Source organism: Neoarius graeffei, chromosome 1 (genome assembly GCF_027579695.1).
Source record: "Neoarius graeffei isolate fNeoGra1 chromosome 1, fNeoGra1.pri, whole genome shotgun sequence".
Lineage (NCBI taxonomy): Eukaryota > Metazoa > Chordata > Actinopteri > Siluriformes > Ariidae > Neoarius > Neoarius graeffei.
The window spans coordinates 26,680,606-26,701,628 of NC_083569.1; the positions used below are offsets into that span (position 1 = coordinate 26,680,606).

General features: G+C 42.7%; 5 non-coding genes and 1 pseudogene across 5 annotated transcripts; 4 read left to right on the forward strand and 2 right to left on the reverse strand.

The window, feature by feature from the left end:
• Nucleotides 1–6,753: 6,753 nt before the first annotated feature.
• On the reverse strand, nucleotides 6,754–6,835 carry trnas-gcu (transfer RNA serine (anticodon GCU)). Its single transcript has one exon. It is a non-coding gene; the product is annotated as a tRNA-Ser (tRNA).
• Nucleotides 6,836–11,308: 4,473 nt separating this feature from the next.
• LOC132897137 (U2 spliceosomal RNA) lies at nucleotides 11,309–11,499 on the forward strand. The gene has a single exon (XR_009656251.1). It is a non-coding gene; the product is annotated as a U2 spliceosomal RNA (small nuclear RNA).
• A 1,896-nt stretch (nucleotides 11,500–13,395) lies between these two features.
• Nucleotides 13,396–13,510, forward strand: LOC132896104 (U5 spliceosomal RNA). The gene has a single exon (XR_009655933.1). It is a non-coding gene; the product is annotated as a U5 spliceosomal RNA (small nuclear RNA).
• A 352-nt stretch (nucleotides 13,511–13,862) lies between these two features.
• Nucleotides 13,863–14,041, reverse strand: LOC132897526 (U2 spliceosomal RNA; annotated as a pseudogene).
• Nucleotides 14,042–17,051: 3,010 nt separating this feature from the next.
• trnar-ucu (transfer RNA arginine (anticodon UCU)) lies at nucleotides 17,052–17,141 on the forward strand. The gene is given in 2 exon segments: nucleotides 17,052–17,088; nucleotides 17,106–17,141. It is a non-coding gene; the product is annotated as a tRNA-Arg (tRNA).
• An 882-nt stretch (nucleotides 17,142–18,023) lies between these two features.
• On the forward strand, nucleotides 18,024–18,113 carry trnak-uuu (transfer RNA lysine (anticodon UUU)). The gene is given in 2 exon segments: nucleotides 18,024–18,060; nucleotides 18,078–18,113. It is a non-coding gene; the product is annotated as a tRNA-Lys (tRNA).
• Nucleotides 18,114–21,023: the final 2,910 nt, after the last annotated feature.

Sequence of the window (21,023 nt, forward strand, 5' to 3'; positions counted from 1 at the left end):
CAACACATTCAGCGCCAGCTGGTGTAACAACAAGGTTATCAACAACAACTGCAAAACACCTGTCACTCTAAGAATTGAACCACCAGTTGGATATCGAACACCAACGATCAGCCATCAGAGGACCTGTAAAATTAAGCAAATTACTGTTGAATTAAGAGCATTAAAGTTTTGTCACAGCAAAAGCATTACAATCGTGATATTTTTGACATTTTTAAGGAGCATAACTTTAGTCACTTTTCAAGGTAGCGACACCAAATTTGCAACAGATTCTCTTTGGCGTTAGGACTTGCTGGAGAACTGCTAACTTCATCTGCAACAGATAACAGTGCAAAGTTTTTTGAGCGCAACACATTTCAATGGATCCTTGAGCTTTTTTTTGGCAGGGGGTTTGCTGGATGAGAATAGTCAGGGCCCCTCCCCATGGCTCCTGTTACAGAGCATTTGTACCTGAACAAACAGTTAAAGGAATCAATTTTAAAGCTTCGTATTTATCTTAGAACAATAATTATAACAGGGTGGTATGGTGGTTAGCACTGTTGCCTCACAGCAAGAAGGTCCTGGGTTTGAGCCCTGTGGCTGGCGAGGGCCTTTCTGTGTGGAGCTTGCATGCTCTGTCTGTGAGGGTTTGCTCTGGTTTCCCCCAAAGGCATGCAGGTTAGGCTAATTGGTGGCTCTAAATTGACCGTGAATTAGACCCCGAAGCTGTTTGTTTCGAGAATAATGGCTGGCTGATGAGGTTATTAGCCGGCTCAGCCAAAACCATAATGGCTGCTGCAGCCACCAAAATGTTTATGGCTACAAATGGCTGACGCTGTCATTTCATGCACACACATACGTATAGTATGTGTATTTCATGCCTATAGTCTATGACTATAGACTCTATGTTCCACTGATTTACAAGATCTCAATATGCAGTGTATTGCTTACAAATATATATGCCGCTTTTCCACTCCAAACGCGGCTGAGTCGGGCTGAGCCGTGCCGTGCTGAGTCGGGCTGAGTGGGGCTGTTGGAGTTGCATTTCGACTACAACCGCGCTGAACCGTGCTGGCTGGAAGTGGGTGGACACATTGGGTGGAGTTAGCGAAAGTGGGTGGACGTCACGTGATGTCGTTAAGCAGCGCAAACAGTGACATCAGTGAGCTTTTAAGCGGTAGTCTCACAACCCGGATAGTAAACAATAAACATGGAGGACATGGAGTCGTTAGTGTTGCTGGTCTTGGTGCTGTGGCTTGTTGTAACGCGGACAGATACTGGCAAGAGCGTATAGATGAGGCGAGGCGCATAAGGCTTCAGAAATTCTCATAATTCGTAATTATTCTCCTTCTGGGTTTGCGGTGTTTATGGCCCTTTTCCACTACCCTTTTTCAGCTCACTTCAGCCCGACACGGCTCGCGTTTCGACTACCAAAAACCAGCACGATTCAGCTCGTTTCAGCCCTGCTTAGCCCCTAAAACTCGCACGGTTTTGGAGTGGGGATGAAGCGAGCCAAGCCATGCCGAGTGAGGCTGGGGGCGTGAGCAGACACTCCCCTGTGCACTGATTGGTGAGGAGGAGTGTCCTCACATGCCCACACACGCCCCGCGAGCGCGCTGGGATCTGTAAACACCGCAAACCCAGAAGGAGAATAATTACGAATTATGAGAATTTCTGAAGCCTTATGTGCCTCGCCTCATCTATACGCTCTTGCCAGTATCTGTCCGTGTTGTCAGTGACAACAAGCCACAGCACCAAGACCAGCAACACTAACGACTCCATGTCCTCCATGTTTATTGTTTACTCTCCGGGTCGTGCCGCTTAAAAGCTCACTGATGTCACTGTTTGCGCTGCTTAACGACATCACGTGACGTCCACCCACTTTCGCTAACTCCACCCAATGTGTCCACCCACTTCCAGCCAGCACGGTTCAGCGCGGTTGTAGTCGAAATGCAACTCCAACAGCCCCGCTCAGCTCGACTCAGCACGGCACGGCTCAGCCCGACTCAGCCGCGTTTGTAGTGGAAAAGCGGCATTAGGGGCTAAGCAGGGCTGAAACGAGCTGAGTCGTGCTGGTTTTTGGTAGTCGAAACGCGAGCCGTGTCGGGCTGAAGTGAGCTGAAGCGAGCTGAAAAAGGGTAGTGGAAAAGGGCCATAATGCCGCTTTTCCACTACAAACGCGGCTGAGCCGTGCCGTGCCGAGTCGAGCTGAGTCGGGCTGAGCGGGGCTGTTGGAGTTGCATTTCGACTACAACCGCGCTGAACCGTGCTGGCTGGAAGTGGGTGGACACATTGGGTGGAGTTAGCGAAAGTGGGTGGACGTCACGTGATGTCGTTAAGCAGCGCAAACAGTGACATCAGTGACAGTGGCGGAACAAGTCAGAGCCGGGCCGGGGGCGGGGCAAATGACCGGGCCCTTTATTAAAGCTTATCATAACATCATTTTAGGCTACAAAATGTCCGCAACTGCGGTGTTTACCAATTTCAACACTACCGGGTGCAACTATGTTATTTAGTACATCAAGTCCTTCAAACGAACATGTAACTCAGAAACAAAAAACATTAGGATACTGTACATGGCTCATAATAAAACATCAATAGCCTATACTGCGCACATTATTTGAAGGGCATACGAATGAGCGCTCAGAGGTTGCAACGGTGACAGGAAGAGTCAGAAATAAAAGGAGGGCGGTGCAAACCTCACTGAATGCACTGTGTTTACCAATTTCAACACTACGGGGTGCAACTATGTTATTTTGTACATTAAGTCCTTCAAACGAACATGTAACTCAGAAACAAAAAAAACATTCGGCGACATACTGTACATGGCTCATAATAAAACATCAATAGCCTACTGCGCGCATTATTTGAAGGGCATACGATGAGCCTTGCGCTCCGCGAACTCGTCCACGATGCTCTGTATGTCACTGATTCAGTGATCTTTTAAGCGGTAGTCTCACGACCCGGATAGTAAACAATAAACATGGAGGACATGGAGTCGTTAATGTTGCTGGTCTTGGTGCTGTGGCTTGTTGTCACCGACAACGCGGACAGATACTGGCAAGAGCGTATAGATGAGGCGAGGCGCATAAGGCTTCAGAAATTCTCGTAATTCGTAATTATTCTTCTTCCGGGTTTACGGTGTTTACAGATCCCAGCGCGCTCGCGGGGCGTGTGTGGGCATGTGAGGACACTCCTCCTCACCAATCAGTGCACAGGGGAGTGTCTGCTCACGCCCCCAGCCTCAGTCGGCACGGTTTGGCTCGCTTCAGCCCCACTCCAAAACGGTGCGAGTTTTAGGGGCTAAGCAGGGCTGAAACGAGCTGAGTCGTGCTGGTTTTTGGTAGTCGAAACGCGAGCCGTGTCGGGCTGAAGTGAGCTGAAGCGAGCTGAAGTGAGCTGAAAAAGGGTAGTGGAAAAGGGCCAATAGGCTATGGGTTGTCTGCATTTTGCCACTATGCAGGCTGTCTTTGTCTACTGGAATGTACAGTATGTTTAGTATCCAACTTTCCTGCTGCTTGACCATGCAACACTTGTATCATGTTTTATTGCTCATTTTAGTATTCTTAGCTTGACACTATCAAAGTGGGTCCATTATTAAGACTGTATCACTATATCACTTTGGTTAATTTTCACTGATTTTAAATGTGCTTTATGAACTAAAATTACTTACTTACAAAATGTGATAAAATGTAGGTTAATAAAACTAACCATCAGATTTTACTTAAACAAATAGTTTTTTTTTAATGATTCAAATTTACAAGAACTTCCAAGAGGATTGTTTGCCATAGAACAGAGGGCAAAAGGCACCATTTTCAAAATAAACGTGCCAATTGTCATTGCGCGCGCCTTTTCTTTAAAGATTTTTTTTGGACTTTTTTCCACCTTTATTGGATAGGACAGTGTAGAGACAGGAAATGAGTGGGAGAGAGAGACAGGGAGGGATCGGGAAATGACCTTCAAGTTGGAACCGAACCCAGGTCCCCGGGTTTATGGTATGGCACCTGAGCCACGACACGCATGCCTTTTCTGTCTCTTTCTCAGACTTATCCAGTCATAATATCATGTCAGTAAAATAAAGCAATTTGTGGATGCTGTTTATCCCGTGCGGATGTGTTGCAAGTAACGCAGAGCTGAGGTAGTAATTTGCAAATTAAAAGATCACGGGTTTTACTTATCCCGTGCAAATCCAAAGTGCTATTTAGGCAAAATAGCAAGTAAGCCTGCAAAGGCTAACCTGTGTACAAAGTACTTCAATGCTAAGTTTGCTAACCTATGAAGTTGTTTGAGAAACGCATTCTTACTTCAAACATTAGAAGATGATGCAAAAATGCGAGTAGCTTAGAATTAGCTAAGTATGACAAAAGAACAAAATTACCTTTTATTACATACATGTTTCCCTCTGCCATTTAATTTCTTCAACATTCGTTCAAGGTCATGTCGAGTGGTCAGCAGTGCACCACAGCCACTTTAGCACCTTCTCATCACCTTGGGGCCAACCGAGTCTCCCCTGTATCGTAGCAACCGAGCGACTAGGGTCTCGCGATACCAGTCAATCTGTTGCAATGATGTCTGTTGTTCCAGTGTGCAAAGTTGATTACGTTTGACGTTTCTTTTTTCATGTATGTCTCTACGTGATAGATAAAACTATTGTTTGATGCACGTTATTCTAGCTGGCTGAGCCAAATTTTAATAGATGGCGGCTCAATTTGGCATAAAAAATTGTTGGCTGGCTTTGGCTGAAACTCTAAATGGCGCAAATGGCGGCGCCTGGTGGCGGAATCGGGGTCTACCGTGAATGGTTGTCTATGTGTCAGCCCTGTGATGACTTGGCCAGGGTGTACTCTGCCTCTTGCCTATAGTCCGCTGGGATAGGCTCTGGTGACCCTGTAGGACAGGATAAGCGGCTACAGATGATGGATGGATAATTAGAACAACTTTTACAATAGAACTGCAGTCCTGTGTTTTTGGACCTTCGGGGGTGTGTGTGTGTGGGGGGGGGGGGATATTGGTTTATTTACCTCTGTCCAAAACACTCTTTTTCTCAGCAACCACAAATCATAGCCACTTGGTACTTGAGGTTCTATACTGTTTTCAGCTCTGTCCCACATCAACTTCCTTTTTACCAATAGAATGTACCGTATTTACAAAACATGCAGCATATATTTACAAAATTTTCATAACACTTTTCTCAGCAACTACAAATCACAACTACTTGATATGTGGTACTGAGCTTCAACTTGGGGTTCTATACCGTGTATAAAATTTTCACATCTGTCGCATGTCAACTTCCTGATTACCAACTTAATGTATTTACGAAACATATAGCATGGATTTTGACGCTATTTAAAGAAGCAAAATGCTATTTCAAAAGGACAGTTTACCAGGATGCTATTTGAAATCCCTGGGTTAAACACTGCTCTTTACTTACTTGTTTCAGGGTTAATTATTTGTTGAAGTCAACATTCATAATAAGTGTCCTATTCCTTCGATTGCTTGCATTCTGATATAAGTGGGAGCAGGGGTATACGTAAGTAGCTCACAGTTGATCTTGTTAACATTGGGTTGAGTGACTGCCCAACAGGAAGTCATCCATTTTGGAATTTGTGTATTTTTCACATATTTTTTAGTCTTTTTTGACCTTCAGAGTTAATTGGATTTCCTTGAAACTTGGTTGGAATAAACTTCACACATATGTAATGATGAATTGCAAAGGAATAGTAGAGATCTCAAACAAAGACACAGTAGTGATAGATTGATTTGCATGAGGTGCCAATCCAAAAGAAGTAGACGACATTGCTTGGTTTGATCAGCCTCAAATTGTGAGCATTTTTACATGGAACATGTAGCAGTGTTCAAATGTATCACATTTCACATTTACTATTTTACATTTTGCATGTTCATATGTCTTTTAAATATTTTTGCCTACTAAATTCACTGGGACAGCAGTGCTGGCAATGTTTTCCTGCCTTGAAATCCACCTTGTCGGCACTTTCGCCCACTGTGAGCAAGTTAGATTTAATGATGATTTGAAAGACTGTTGTACCTGCTGGAGCAATTTTCCCTCAACCAGTTGCCTGCCTCTCCGGTCCCTCTCAGCTTTCAGCTGCCTTTCTTTACGTTTTTGACAGCCACTCTTCATATTTAGCGATCATAGACTGTACGCACTCCACTGCTGGCTGGCTGGCTGCTGCACCGCGACACAGCAGCAAGTAGCGTTGCACTGATCAGCACACAGATTTAACGCATCGCGCTTCTACCAGAACTGGACCATACCATTTCGCAAAAGGGGGAGGGTTAAATGACAATATGCTGAAGAACTCAAGAAATAGACAACCTTGTTCAATTAGCTCATTTTACCAGATGGAATATTGCATTGTTGTTATTTCAAAAGTCTTATTAAAATCATATTATCAGCCCCTTAAAGGGCCCCATGGCAGTGCTGGGCCCCTAGAATTGTTCTAACCTTTCCCCCCCTGGCGGTGCCCATGCATCTGTGAAAACAGCCACTATTTGGATTAAACCCACAACCTTGGCACTGTTTGTAACAATTACCTAATCAACTAACTCCACACTACTTTTCTGCTGATATGCTCCTCTGATGAGCTGTGAAGGTCAGCTTTCAACCTTCTTTGGATTGTGGGGGAAACCAGAGCATCCCCACGCAGACACAGGGAGAACATGCAAACTCCACACAGAAAGGCCCTCGCGAACCCGGAACCTTCTTGCTGTGAGGCGACCATGCTAACCACTACGCCACCCAAAAGAACAGGCACGCGACGAGGGTGGGATTCAAACCCACGCATGCAGAGCACAATGGATTAGCAGTCCATCGCCTTAACCTCTCAGCCACCTCGCCTGTATGTATGTGGGTGTGTGTTTATTTATTTTGTATGATGCAATGATCATTGGTGTGTTAGTAACTCTGTCAAAGTCAAAACTCAGACTCATTAAAATATTTGTTGGAACATTATTGCTGTATATTTATTTAATAAGCCTGTTATGAAAACTACATAGAGCAACAGGGGGCAGCCAAGATGGCATCAGTGTAATATGTGATTTGTGGAGCTCCGCAACATGAAGAACAAAACCTAATGTGCTGAATTGCTAAATATGCTTAAGGGCTGATTAGAATGAACCTAATTGATAAACTAAATAGCTACTACAAGGACCGCACTCAGAAACAATTTTTTAATCCTTGTTTTCTTTCATTTTATTCACTGTTATCCAACTATGCCTCAAGCTAACCATTCAGTGAACCTGCTAACTAAAGGAGAAGTGAACATAACACTATACGAACTAAACCGACAGGAGTTGGTAACAGTGGCGGCTCCTGAATTTTTTTTCAGGGGGGGGCAATTTTCCCCCGTTATGTCTACACCGACCACAAATGTCCACAGGACTGAAGTAAATTGACCTAGGTAGCAAGTCAACTGTTCTACAGAATGTTCTGTAAATAGATTTTGTACTTCAAACTCCATGACCAGCAAGAATTTTACAGACTGTGCAACTTAAGGACAAACAGGAAAGTGCACTTACTGTAACAAAACATTGTAAATAGTTGGCTAACATAACAATAGCAGTTGAATAAATAGATGAGTGGATCTTTAGATCTTGCAATTACTGGTATTTACCAAGGATATTACCAAAGTGCTAACTCTCAGAGCAAAGTGTGGCAAATATAAAAATGCACATTGAAAACATCAAAAGTGAACTGATTCTGTGACTGTGTGTGTGTGAGTCACGAAGTCAACCAAACCCAGAAAAACACCGCGGTGACTGGAGCCCTCACTTTCGTCTTTGCCTCGTAGAGCTAACTCGAACACTCCACAAAATTTCACGCATTGGATGAGCCGGTTTAATATGTGCCTGTTCTTGCTCACCTCATCGTTGTGGCGGTGAACTGCTAGCCTGTAGCCCTCATCCAGTTGTGTAGCGATGTTCACTCTCCCAAAAGCCGAACATTTCACGCAGCTGCCCATGTGAATCTTTGATGACTCGTTTTTTCATTTTCCCCGACAAATGATGCATGTCCGAAACTCCAGTGACCATCCAAGCAGTGTTGTCCGTGGAGCCACCTCCAGGGTGGAAAAGTAAGCAGGGGAGCAGAAAACTGCTGAGGCGTCCTCGCAGCCAGCTCGCCAGGATTTGTGCTGGGACCATGTTGAAGTAAAACCTCGAGTATATGATTCCCCCCCTTGTCAAAATTTGTTTTATGTTTAGATTTGGTCGAGGGGGTCCAGCTTGTTTTGTTGCCAATTTAGCTCAATTTGATTGCTGACTAAATGGACCTTCTTTTAAGGACCGCACTGAATTGCTTTCCGCATCCATCTCACCTCAGAAACTGAGCGGATCGAATGCAACTTTGCCACGCTTCGCAGTGACATAAGCATGTTAGGGCAAGCCCCCCCGGAACCCATAAAGATTGCATTGAAGTGTCAGTCAGGAGAAAAAATATATATTAACATGGGACTCTATCAGTGAACTCTTGGGCGATTTTCAACGTGACTGAAATCGCCCCAAAAGGGGCGGTATTCTAGAAGCAAGACCACCCTGATTGGACAATGATACCCAGAGACAGATTAAAACAGCCTCGGGCAGCGCTGGTGAAAGTTTGTTTTAAAAAAAGAAAAAAAAATTTTTTTTTTTCGTTTTGGCAGTACGTCACCCAATCGCCCTTATGCACCAGCCGCCCTTGGTTGGTCAGCATACTTGCTATTTTTTCAGGTTATCCATCAATATGGAAACAGAAGAAGATAGCTGCGCTGTAATGCATTTCTATGCCAGAGAGTCTCTGAGTGAAAAGTTTGAACCAGATGGTTTACAAGACGTAATGGAACAGTGTTTGGTGCCACTACCAGAAACTCCGAAACCACGACCAGCCAAAAAGTCGAAGACACATGCCAGTGACGAGGATCATAAAGAGGCTGTGCCCATCTTGCTTTTGCTAAAAATAATGGAAAGAATTGAAAAGATGCAAGAAGAATCTCTCAAATGGCTGCAGTCACTTGAGGCAATGGTTAAAGATAATACAAATTCCATTAAAAGTGTCACTGACGTCCTTGATTCTATGGGGAAACAGGTAGAAGACGTGAAAAATAAAGTCATCGCCTTACAAAGTAAAGTCCACATCTTAGAAAAAGAGAACAGTGTCCTCAGAAACAATGCAGCAACATGGATGCCTAAAGAAGATGGAATCTACGAGTGTCTGGCATTCCAGAGCAAGCAGGTGAGAACGTGAAGAATATCATCGTTGACATTTTCAAACACATTTCCCTGGACATCGTGGACCAGCTGGCTTACTCAGTGGACATTGCTCACAGATTAGGTCCCTGCTCTGCAGAGGTGCGCTCCAGCTGTTGCATCATAGTTCAATTCCTGTCATGAGCACACAGGGACATTGGCAGTGGCATTTCCAAAACCCCAGGGCTGTCCTGAGATCACTGAAATATGCACAACTCACAGCAAACCCAAGGAAGTGTGCAATTTGGTGGGTGGAAGTACAGTATCTGGGCTTTCATTTGGGTCATGGGCAGGTGCATCCCTAAATTGATAAGAATGCAGCGATTGTGGCCTGCCCAAGACTCAAGACCAAAAAGGGGTGAGGCAGTTCCTGGGGCTGGCTGGCTATTACAGGAGGTTTTTCCTAATTTTTTGGACTTTACCAGCCTGCTGACTGAGCTCACTAAAAAGGGAGCACTAGAGCTCATCTAGTGAACAGAGCAACTGTGCAACGGAGAACGGAGCCATGCAAATGGGCTTTTTCACAGATTGAAATATTGTTTCTCCAAGACCTTCGGTGTAAACATAAATACACAAACCAAACAAGCATTAATTAAAGAAAAAGCACACACATACAATACCACACAAGCAGAAATAGCACAAATTGTATTAGTGTAAATGGTAACAGTGCAAAATGGCTAAGGATAAGGGAGCATCTGCAATATGCAAATCATGATCCATTTACAGGATGAGTACTTTTACTAACTTAGAAATAAAATATTATTAGAAGAACATTATCATCAGAGGGTCTACCATTGGCAATTTATAATAGTCATAATTGACATTAACATTGACTTTAGGCATATTAAAGTTTGGTCTTTAGTCACTGGATTTATCTAGATCTGTTACTATTAATAAGATTTAATTGACACGAAGTGTGGTGAGTCATTCATATATATACACACATTTTATATATATATGCTAAAGGGCACTTCAGCCCAACACCACCCCATGTTAACTGAACTACATGTCTTTGAGCTGTGGGGTTAACCAGAGCTGACACAGGCAGAACACACAAACTCCACACAGAAAGGCCCCCACCAGCCACTGGGCTCAAACCCAGAACCTTCTTGCTGTGAAGTGACAGTGCGAACCACTACATTCCCCTGTTAATATATTGCTGAAGCCTCCCCGTCAGGAATCGAACCCCGGTCTTCCGCGTGACAGACAGAGATACTGTCCACTATACTAACGAGGATGACACAACAGCAATCATTTATCAATCAAAAGTGTAGAAATGACAGGGTTCACGTGTGATTCATAAAACGTTTGTATCTTGCCAATCACAGCGTAAGAATGATTGGGCATTGATAAATGTGGTGGGTGAAAACCATTGTCATTTAAATATCACAATCCTAAATATTATCGGTTTAGATAGAGGCCTTGCTCCTTGACTTTACGACATGAACAACAGAAGGGCAATAATATAACAACATCCAATCAGAATTCAGATACAACAACCAATCAGAATTCAGATACATTCTGTTGCCAAGTAAAATTGTAACCTTTCAACGTATCAAAAAAGTTCTCGAGCGCTCGTGCTGTTTTCCCGTTAGACCAATCACATCTCAGCTTAAACTCGCATTCTAAACTAGTTGCAGCTCCCCCAGAAGAGAGCGCCTCCCCCTGCAGCCTCATGGAACGCAGGGTTTAAGGCTCCGGATGGGTTTTACTGCCGTTTGTGAGGGAAAGGAACAAACACCCTCCCGACAGCCAATGCGTTATTCGCTTAAAACACATTTGCAAATTGGTAGAATGAGTTAATCATCACATGCAAGATTTGCAATTAATCAAATGAATTTATTATTATTATTATTATTATTATTATTGAATTACTACAGTTCTAAACTTCAAATTTTAAAAGTCTGGGCTTTGGAGAGATGATGGATCTCTTTTGGTGGAACACAACGGAGCAGAATATTGTGACCCCCCAAGGCGATATCTCTCTTCAAAAGGATCCAGCTGTTGGGGGCGGAGTCTAGCTGTCTTTACCTTTCTGGAGTTTAATATTTGGAAGTGGTTTATTTAAAGCTGTTCCCTGCAGCAAGTTATCACTTCTCGGCCTTTTGGCTAAGATCAAGTGTAGTATCTGTTCTTATCAGTTTAATATCTAATATGTTCTCGAAATAAGAACGTTATATTAAACAGATTTTTAGAACAGGGAGCTGGAATAAGAGCTTGCTCTTTCTGCTCCATACATCAACCTGATATTGCAGTATCTCCAGGAATGGTGCCCGTGTTTAAAAACTAAAAAAAAAAAAAAAAAGACGAGCTCTATTTTTTCCTTTTCAGAGAGTCAATTTAACGTTTATGCTCTCTAAATAAGAATAATAAATGTTTGCTTAAAAGTATAGAGTTAGACTTGGGGTTTACTTTTTTTATTCTACTGTATGTGTCTGTATCACGTTATAGTAGTTCTAGAAATAGTTACTTTGTTTGAAAGGGAAATATATATATATATATTTTTTTTTTTTGCTTGATCTGGTCTGATCCTTCCCCCATTTCCTGGTTTTCGCTCTGCTTAACAAGCAACTGGACTGTGAGTCTGCAGTAATTCTTTCTTTTACTTTTTTTATGAGAGAGATCACACAACACCACCTATCTTCTTTTTTTTCTTTTTATTTACTTATTGGCTTATTTATTTCTCTGCCTGTTTGCAATGGCTAAGAAAGCTGTAATGGTGCAAGAGATTGGCCCAGGCCACCTGACCCTATACCAGCTTTCTGGACCTCCAATAGTGTTTTCACCAACATCACCAAAACACAAAAGTTCTGGATGTGTGCCATGTTGGCAGTTTTGATTTCCGTAAACAGTGCTTGCATTTCATCCAGGAAAAAAAAATATTTTAAAGAAACTTGCAATAAGAAGACAGAAGCTGCTAGAAAGCATGTAGAAGGCCTAGAGCCCAGTGTAAGAGCCTACTATCTGGAGAAATTGCAGTTAATCAACAGCCTGGAACGATATGAAATGGGAGAGGAACTGAGTGAAGACAATGCATTGCTGCCTGCTGTAATATACCCAGACATCATCAACTATTTAATTTTTTTGCCAAGTCCATACACTGCTGAGAATCTGAAGTGTTTCAAGGGACTAGAAGCCTAGAACCAGATGTGCTGTGACTGAGTCAGGGAATGAAAAGCACGGAAATTTGGTGACAAATGTCTGGTGAAAGCAAAGGTGTGTACTGTGCACATTACATGTACAGTGATATACTGTAGATCATGAATCACATCCCCTGTGGGCCTACCTCAGCTGACAGCAGATGGCTGATTGTGATTTTTAACCTTACCTTACTCTCAAGAGAACATACAGAAGCACCATCACAGCTAGACAGTATGGTCTCATCTCTCATCTCATTAACTGTAGCCACTTTATCCTGTTCTACAGGGTCACAGGCAAGCTGGAGCCTATCCCAGCTGACTACGGGCGAAAGGCGGGGTACACCCTGGACAAGTCGCCAGGTAATCACAGGGCTGACACATAGACAACCATTCACACTCACACCTACGGTCAATTTAGAGTCACCAGTTAACCTAACCTGCATGTCTTTGGACTGTGGGGGAAACCAGAGCACCCGGAGGAAACCCACGCGGACACGGGGAGAACATGCAACCTCCACACAGAAAGGCCCTCGCCGGCCACGGGGCTTGAACCCGGACCTTCTTGCTGTGAGGTGACAGCGCTAACCACTACACCACCATGCTGCCCTAGACAGTATGGTGTCATGCTTAATTTTAAGACATTGATTAAAACTTAAAAAAAAAAAAAAAACCTCATACCTGATACAAAGTGAACTGAACACACTTATGTTGTGTGGATTTTTGTTGGCCAGATCCTGGTTTAGTTTGGCAAGCCAGAGATGATGATGCGCCTCTGACAATTTTCTGGTTTCCTCCCCCTGATTTTTGATTATTTTAGGTAATCGGTAGAAGTGCAGATGTTTCTCAAGATCTGAGAGATTGTGGCAACCCAAAGCTGTGCAGTAATTCACCATTATTTGGTTTGTTTATCAAAAAATTCACAAAGCTTGCTTTGCTGTTCATGTGTCCAGTGCCTCTAATATGGCCGACTTTCGGTTTGATGACGTCACGTGAAAATACTCTATACAGTGCCACTAGCCTGATCCAGTGTTAAGTGTGGCTCAGGTTTCTCTTCATTGACACATAAATCTTTCGCCTTTTACTAAAGATTTCTGTGGAGAGGAATGTTAATAAGATCAACTTATTTTTACAGGCTTTGCTCTGGGGGAGCTGAACATTTTTGGTGGTCAAAGATGAGAAATATCAAGCTTTTGGTATAGCTCCAAAACTTTTCCCCATTTCCTGGTTTTCTCCATGCTCAACAAGCAGCTGGACCATTAGTCTGCAGTAATTCTTTCCCATGCACGCCTAAAATGATGTCTCTTTTCAAAAGGATTTGGCTGTAATTTTTTTTTAATAAGGTCACCATTTCTAGAACTACTGCAACGCCATGTTGATTTACTGTATAGAGCAGAAAGAGTCAGCCCCTATTCCAGCTCTCTGCTCTAAAAAAAAAATCAATTTAATTGATCATCATTCAGAAAACACATCAAACACAAAAATGACATAGGATTTTTTTTTTTCAAGAAGGGCACTATTCCTGGAGGTACTGCAATACCAGATTGATGCATGGAGCAGAAGGAGCAAGCCCCTATTCCAGCTCCCTGTTCTAAAAATCTGTTTAATATAACATTCTCATTTAAAGAACATATCAGATATTAAACTGATAAGAACAGATCTTAACCAAAATGCAGAAAACTGATAACTGGCTGCATTTAACAGCTTTAAATATATCACTTCCAAATATTAAAATCCAGAAAGGTAAACACAGCTGAATCCTTCTGAAGAGAGATATTATCTCAGGGGTGCACCAAATGGTTGGAGGAGATTCTTTGTAAGAAGCTTGATATTTCTAATATTTGACCACCAAAAATGTACAACTCAGCCAGAGCAGAACCTACAAAAAAAAAAAAAAACGCAGTTGAGCTTACGAATGCCGCTTTTCCACTACAAACGCGGCTGAGTCGAGCTGAGCCATGCCGTGCTGAGTCGAGCTGAGTGGGGCTGTTGGAGTTGCATTTTGACTACAACCGCGCTGAACCGTGCTGGCTGGAAGTGGGTGGACACATTGGGTGGAGTTAGCACAAGTGGGTGGACGTCACGTGATGTCATTAAGCAGCGCAAACAGTGACATCAGTGAGCTTTTAAGCAGTAGTCTCACGACCCGGATAGTAAACAATATACATGGAGGACATGGAGTCGTTAGTGTTGCTGGTCTTGGTTCTGTGGCTTGTTGTCACCGACAATGCCAACAGATACTGGCAAGAGCATATAGATGAGGCGAGGCGCATAAGGCTTCATAATTCTCGTAATTTGTAATTCTTCTTCTTCCGGGTTTACGGTGTTTACAGATCCCAGCGTGCTCGCGGGGCGTGTGTGGGCATGTGAGGACACTCCTCCTCACCAATCAGTGCACAGGGGAGTGTCTCCTCACGCCCCCAGCCTCACTCGGCACGGTTTGGCTCGCTTCAGCCCCACTCCAAAACCATGCGAGTTTTAGGGGCTAAGCAGGGCTGAAGCGAGCTGAGTCGTGCTGTTTTTTGGTAGTCGAAATGCGAGCCATGTCAGGCTGAAGTGAGCTGAAAAAGGGTAGTGGAAAAGGGCCATAATATGCCTCTCTCCAGCAATCTGTAGTAAACCACAAAAGCTTTATATGTTAATGAAGAGAAACCTGAGCTATATTTAACACTGGATCAGGTTAGTGAAACTGTATTGGAGGTCCAGAAAGCTGGTATAGGGTAATTTGGCCTTGGTCAATCTCTTACACCTTTACAGCTTTATTATCCATTGCAAACAGGCAGGGAAATGTCTGACCAACGAGCATTTTTGATAGATAGATAGATAGATAGATAGATAACATTTTTGGTGGTCAAATGTTAGAAATATTGAGCTTTTTGCATGGACCCCCCTCACACGCCCCAAGATGATGTCTCTTTTCAAAAGGATTCAGCTGTCAGTAAGTAAGTAACTAGGGAGTGGGGATTGTTGAATTTTGAAAAGGAACAGCTGAGTGTTGTGTGATCTGTCTAATGAAAAAGTAGGGGAAAGAATTACTGCAGACTAACAGTCCAGCTGCTTGTTGAGCATGGAGAACACCAGGAAATAGGGAAAAGTTAGGTCGGGCAAAGAAAGAAAGATTTTTTCTTTATTATTTTAACAAGGTCACCAATAAACAAATAATATCTTGACAAATAATATCTGGAAATAATATTTTGTTATCAAAGATGGCAAAAGCAACAATAGAGCTTTGGTCAGACCTCAAGTTAATTGACACATGGAGAGTCACTAATCCCTGAGAGAAAGATTTCACATTTTTCCTCACATCCCCATCATTCTTTTTCTAGAATTGATTATATTTTCTTCTCTAGATCGGCCCTTGACAGAACCGGAGCCTGCTCCATTAACACATGCATTCTCTCAGACCACTCATCAATCTCTATAGAACGCCTGTCTCCTTACTATGACCCTTTATCTGGACATTGGCATTTAAATCCATCTCTTCTTAGCAATCCTGCATTTTTAACATATTTAGGAAATCAATGGGAACTTTTTTATTTCTACAAATGATTCACCTGAGGTTTCAGCCTCGACCTTATGGGAAACAGACAAGGCCTTCCTCAAAGGGGCTATCATTTTTTACACAACTGCGAAGAGGAAGAACATATTAGCAAAACAGTTGGAGCTTGATCGAGACATTGCTATCATGGAAAGAGATTTTAAAGTGTCTTTCTCCAGTTCTGTGTTGAAGAAATTAGAAGCAGCCAGATCTGCTTTAGCTCAACTGCTAACTCAAAAAGCAGAATCAGCAATATTTTATGCCAGGCACAGACTGTTTGAATCTGGGAATAAATCCGTCTGGCTACTTGCTCATCTAGCTCAAGCTATACTCATCTGAGTGTCAAAACATATCAATTCTAAGGATTGTTTTTTTGACAGAATTAATCTCCCTACCCTATCTGAAGAAAGCAGAAAAGGTCTGTGTAGGCCAGTCACAGCCTAGGAAGTCTTGGAGGCCATTAAATCCCTACAGAGTGGGAAAGCACCAGGCCCTGATGGGTTTGGACCTGAATTTTATAAAAAGATGGCAAAATTTGAAGTGGGGCACTTAACTAACATGTTTATGGAATCATTTAGGAGGGGCACACTCCCACCAACTTTAAATCTCACCCATAATTCTCTGATTTTAAAGAAAGATAAATCTCCTGATATTTGTACATTCTATAGACCAATAAGCTTGCTTGGGGTTGATTGTAAAATTTTGTCTACGCTTCTGGCTAGAAGTTTGAAAGAAGTGTTGCCCATTTGAGTGAGACTGGACCAGACAGGATTCATCAGGGGTAGGAACTCACACTCCAGTGTCCGACGGCTTCTAAATGTTATACAATTAACACAAATGACAAAAAAGCAAGGTTGTTGCTGTGTCACTGGATGCTGAAAAAGCATTTGATCAGGTGAGAGTATCTATTTGATGTTTTGAACAGGTATGGTTTGGACTCCAGTTTTGTTGAGTGGATCAAGGTGCTGTACAGGTCCCCAGCTGCGAGGGTTTTCATAAATGGTTCAGTATCGGATATCTTCCCCTTGAGTAGAGGTACTCGTCAGGGGTGTCCTCTCTCACGTTTATGATTTGCACTGGAACAGAGCAGGAAATGTGAGGCCAGCCAGGAATTTGAAAGAATCTGAGAGGAAACATCACAAAGGCAGGGCAAAATGGGCTCTGTGGCGCAAAGGATAGCGTGTTGGACTTCTAGGGTCATCAAAGAAGCCATTCAAAGGTTGTGGGTTCAAGTCCCACCAGAGTCATTTCCTTTTGCATACGCTCTGCAGGGAAGCTTCTTCCAAATGAAATCATTGACCTGAGGCGAAATCCTTTGGATATGGCCATTCCCTCTTTTCCATCTGAGATGCAATTCTTTCTTGACCCCAGTCAACCAGGTATATCACCATGTTCCACCTCTTCCTACGAATTTGGCCAAAAGGAAGCTGTACCTGAAATTCCAGTTCCTCACAATACTCATGACATTCACTCCTGCCATAATTTGTGCTTACACCTCCAAAGCCAACACTTGTGTTCTCCATGTGGGAGAAAACCCAGCAGCGCCTGATGCAAGACTCAACTGAATGTTGATTTCAGTTGCTCACAGAGAAGGCTTGTTGCATTTAAAGGCTTGCCGATTCAGGTCCTGCCACAGGTCTTTGCTCTCGAGACTCTCTTGAAGGTTTCTTTCAATTGCTGACAAAAATGCACCTCTACAATCAAGAAGTACAGGCAAGTAGTATGGCGCCCATAATTGTGGAAGAGCGTGAGATGAAAAGCCATGCCAAGATGATAAAACTGGCCCAATAGGGACTGCCAGGAAACAGGAGCCATGGTATCCCAGCAGTACCTGAGACAAAAGTCTTCTGTCAGTGCAAGATCGATTCCTTCCGTGCCCATCTTACTTTCTGAGCTGAAAAACGAGCGAAGACGGCATGGTGGCATACTGGATGTTGAATTGCAGGCCTTGTGCTGATACTTGTGGGTTGAGATCCTCCCAGAGTTCATTGGTTTTGAGGTTTACTGCATGTTCATTTCATCTGTTATGACAAGAAAAGGACTTGTCCCTGGAACAGAACAGGAAACGTGAGGCCAGCCAGGAATTTGAAAGAATCTGAGAGGAAACACCATAAAGGCAGGGCAAGCTGGGCTCTGTGGCGCAATGGATAGCGTGTTGGACTTTTAGGGTCATCAGAGAAGCTATTCAAAGGTTGTGGGTTCAAGTCCCACCAGAGTCATTTCCTTTTGCATACACTCTGCAGGGAAGCTTTTTCCAACCGAAATCGTTGACCGAGGCGAAGATATGTAATATTGGATCATTTTCCTCAATAAATAAATGACCAAGTATAATATTTTTTGTCTCATTTGCTTAACTGGGTTCTCTTTATCTACTTTTAGGACTTGTGTGAAAATCTGATGATGTTTTCGGTCATATTTATGCAGAAATATAGAAAATTCTAAAGGGTTCACAAACTTTCAAGCACCACTGTACATAAAAAATAGCTCAGCGGCATGAAAACAAACATTCACTGCAAGTCAAGGTACTTGGCTCGGCGGCCACATGAAACGTAAACACCATGGACAGCGGCCAAACTCATAACTCTACAGACCGAAACACACGAAACCAAGTCCTACTAGGGTCTATTTTACCGATCTATGTTCAAGCATCATGCAAGTCTTCCTTCTCCTTGAATAAGACCGTGCATTCAACTGCCTTTTTGACATGACTGCATCAAAATACCACTTGCAACAATATTTCACGCACTCCATCAAGAAAAAAGTTAAACATGATGAACACGGGCATACTGTTTTGAGCATATGATTTTTAAAAAAGAAACTAGCTACATCAAAGTCCTTCAATAAACCCATCCTTTAGCGCAAATGAGCTTAACCTAGTTCAGAGCATGATGCTAGCAGTAGCTGCATAAGGCAAAATCATGTGGGCCTTTCGTCAACAACAAGCCACGGTGGGCAAACATTAATAATCAAGTGTCCTTACCTTAAAACGTTGTCTTGACCACAGAACTTCTCAAGTATTTCACTTAAATCCACACACAACACACCCAACACAGCTAGCGAGAAATGTGGATCTGCGCTAGCTTTGTATTGCTATTCCCCTCAGTATGCTTACTCTGTCTGCTGCCTGAACTGTGAAAATTATAGGCTACAATCTTTTCATCAATTTCTTCAGTAGATGCCGTTTTAGACATTTTATTATCCCCATCGAAATATGCTATTATACTAACAGGATTATAACTCAAATCACACGACACATATTCAAATCACAACTGATTTATTTTACTGTTGGACAGATCATAGCATATCTAGCCTAGCTGCACATAGCCTAGCTGCTGGTAGGCTGATAACTGATAAGTAGCTGATATTCTGAACAGATTGGTGATCCTTACCTTAAAAAAGTCTGTGACTTTAGGCAACGATTCTATCATTACCTGCATCTCTCTTTTTTTCCTTTTATGCGCCCCACTAACATGTGAACGCTTCATCTTTCAAAGCCTCTAAATTTGTGTCTCTGTAGTCTGCAGTCTTTGGCGCGCTTTCGTGCGTGACGTTACATTTTGTTACATTTTATTCTGGTACAGTTGTGGGTGTTTGTTTCGCGAACCACATCCACCATGTCTCTTACAGCAAGCTACTGTGCGCTCATTTATTTCTAACCTTATTTCTATCCGTACATTAATGTAGGCCCACGATTCCGACAGTTTATTATTTTATTAATATTACAAGGCCCCTGATTGGCTGTGGCCCAGGGGCTTGAGCCTCCCGAAGCCCCCCCCCCCTTAAAGCGCCAGTGCATGTCCGCCATTGTCTGTGTGAGACTCGCGCGCGACAACTGTCCTTCCCGTGATTCATTTCCAGAATGCATTTCCCCTTCTCCGTTTTAGCCTTTTTTAATTTTTTATTTATTTATTTTTTTACTCAGTAACAGTTGTGATGTAAAATGTACCGAAGTACACTACTTAAAAGAAAACATACTTAAGTAAAAGTAAAAGTACACTCTTTAAAAATTACTTGAAAAAGTATAAGTACACAAAAAAGCTACTCAGGTACAGTAACGCGAGTAATGTAATTCGTTACTTTCCACCTCTGAGAACTAGAACAGAGGATTTCTATCCTGGAATCAAAGATTGATGCTCTGCCAAAGATGGATGAACTAAGAGCGATATCTCACGAAAGGAGCACAGAAACAGTGGCTGAGAATGCAGAGATTGCACCCCGACAGGCCGATGGCATTGCAAATCGAGTGGATGAATGCATCGATCTAAGAAAGCAAAATGTGAATACAGAAAACTGGCACACGATGGGTGGCAGGCCCAAAAATAAAAACAGAAGAGTAATTACCTCAACACCAGTTCGTTCTGATACTATGCAACCCATGCTCCACAGCCATGCTATTAGAAACAGAGCCAGGTGTTAGGACTAGGACTGTTTTGGCCTCTAGAGGCCGCTGTTATTTCCTTTTCGTGTCATGTTTATTTTGGCCTCTAGAGGCCGCCACTGTTCCTGTGTTTTGTGTTTGTGTTAATTGCCTGTTTAGTCCTGATTATCTTCACCTGTGTTCAATTTAGTTTGTGTATTTATACCCCCTGAGTTCAGTCCTCTTGTCACGGAGTCTTTGTGCTGTTATGTTTATCTCCAGTTTCCTCTGTACCGTGTTCTTTATTTTGCATTTTGCTTTTCTTTTGGACCTAGTAGTTACTGTGTTTTTTGGATCTTCTGAGCTTTGGTATTTTTGCCTTTTCTTTTCTGTTTTTTTGGCTTTTGTTTTGTACTTTTGGATTTTTTATTTTTTCCCTTATATCTTCTGAGTGTTTTTGTATTTTTACTTTTTGGATATTTTTTGTACATATTGTAAATAAACCTTTTTGATACTTTTTCTACTTCCGCCTCACGCCTCTGCATTTGAGTCATCCCCCTGGTGGCCTAGTGGGGGTTTGCTGGATTATCACACCAACGAACCAGGTTCGAATCCCAGCAAAACCCTAACACCAGGTCTGCAAGCTACAATAGGATTTACAATCTTATGGAAAATCCACAGCCCATAAGGCTTCAGAACAAATTTGAATGCCTCAGGGATGTGGAAGCGGAATTTTCATAGAAAGAGATTGCACCACAACCGAAGAGCTGTG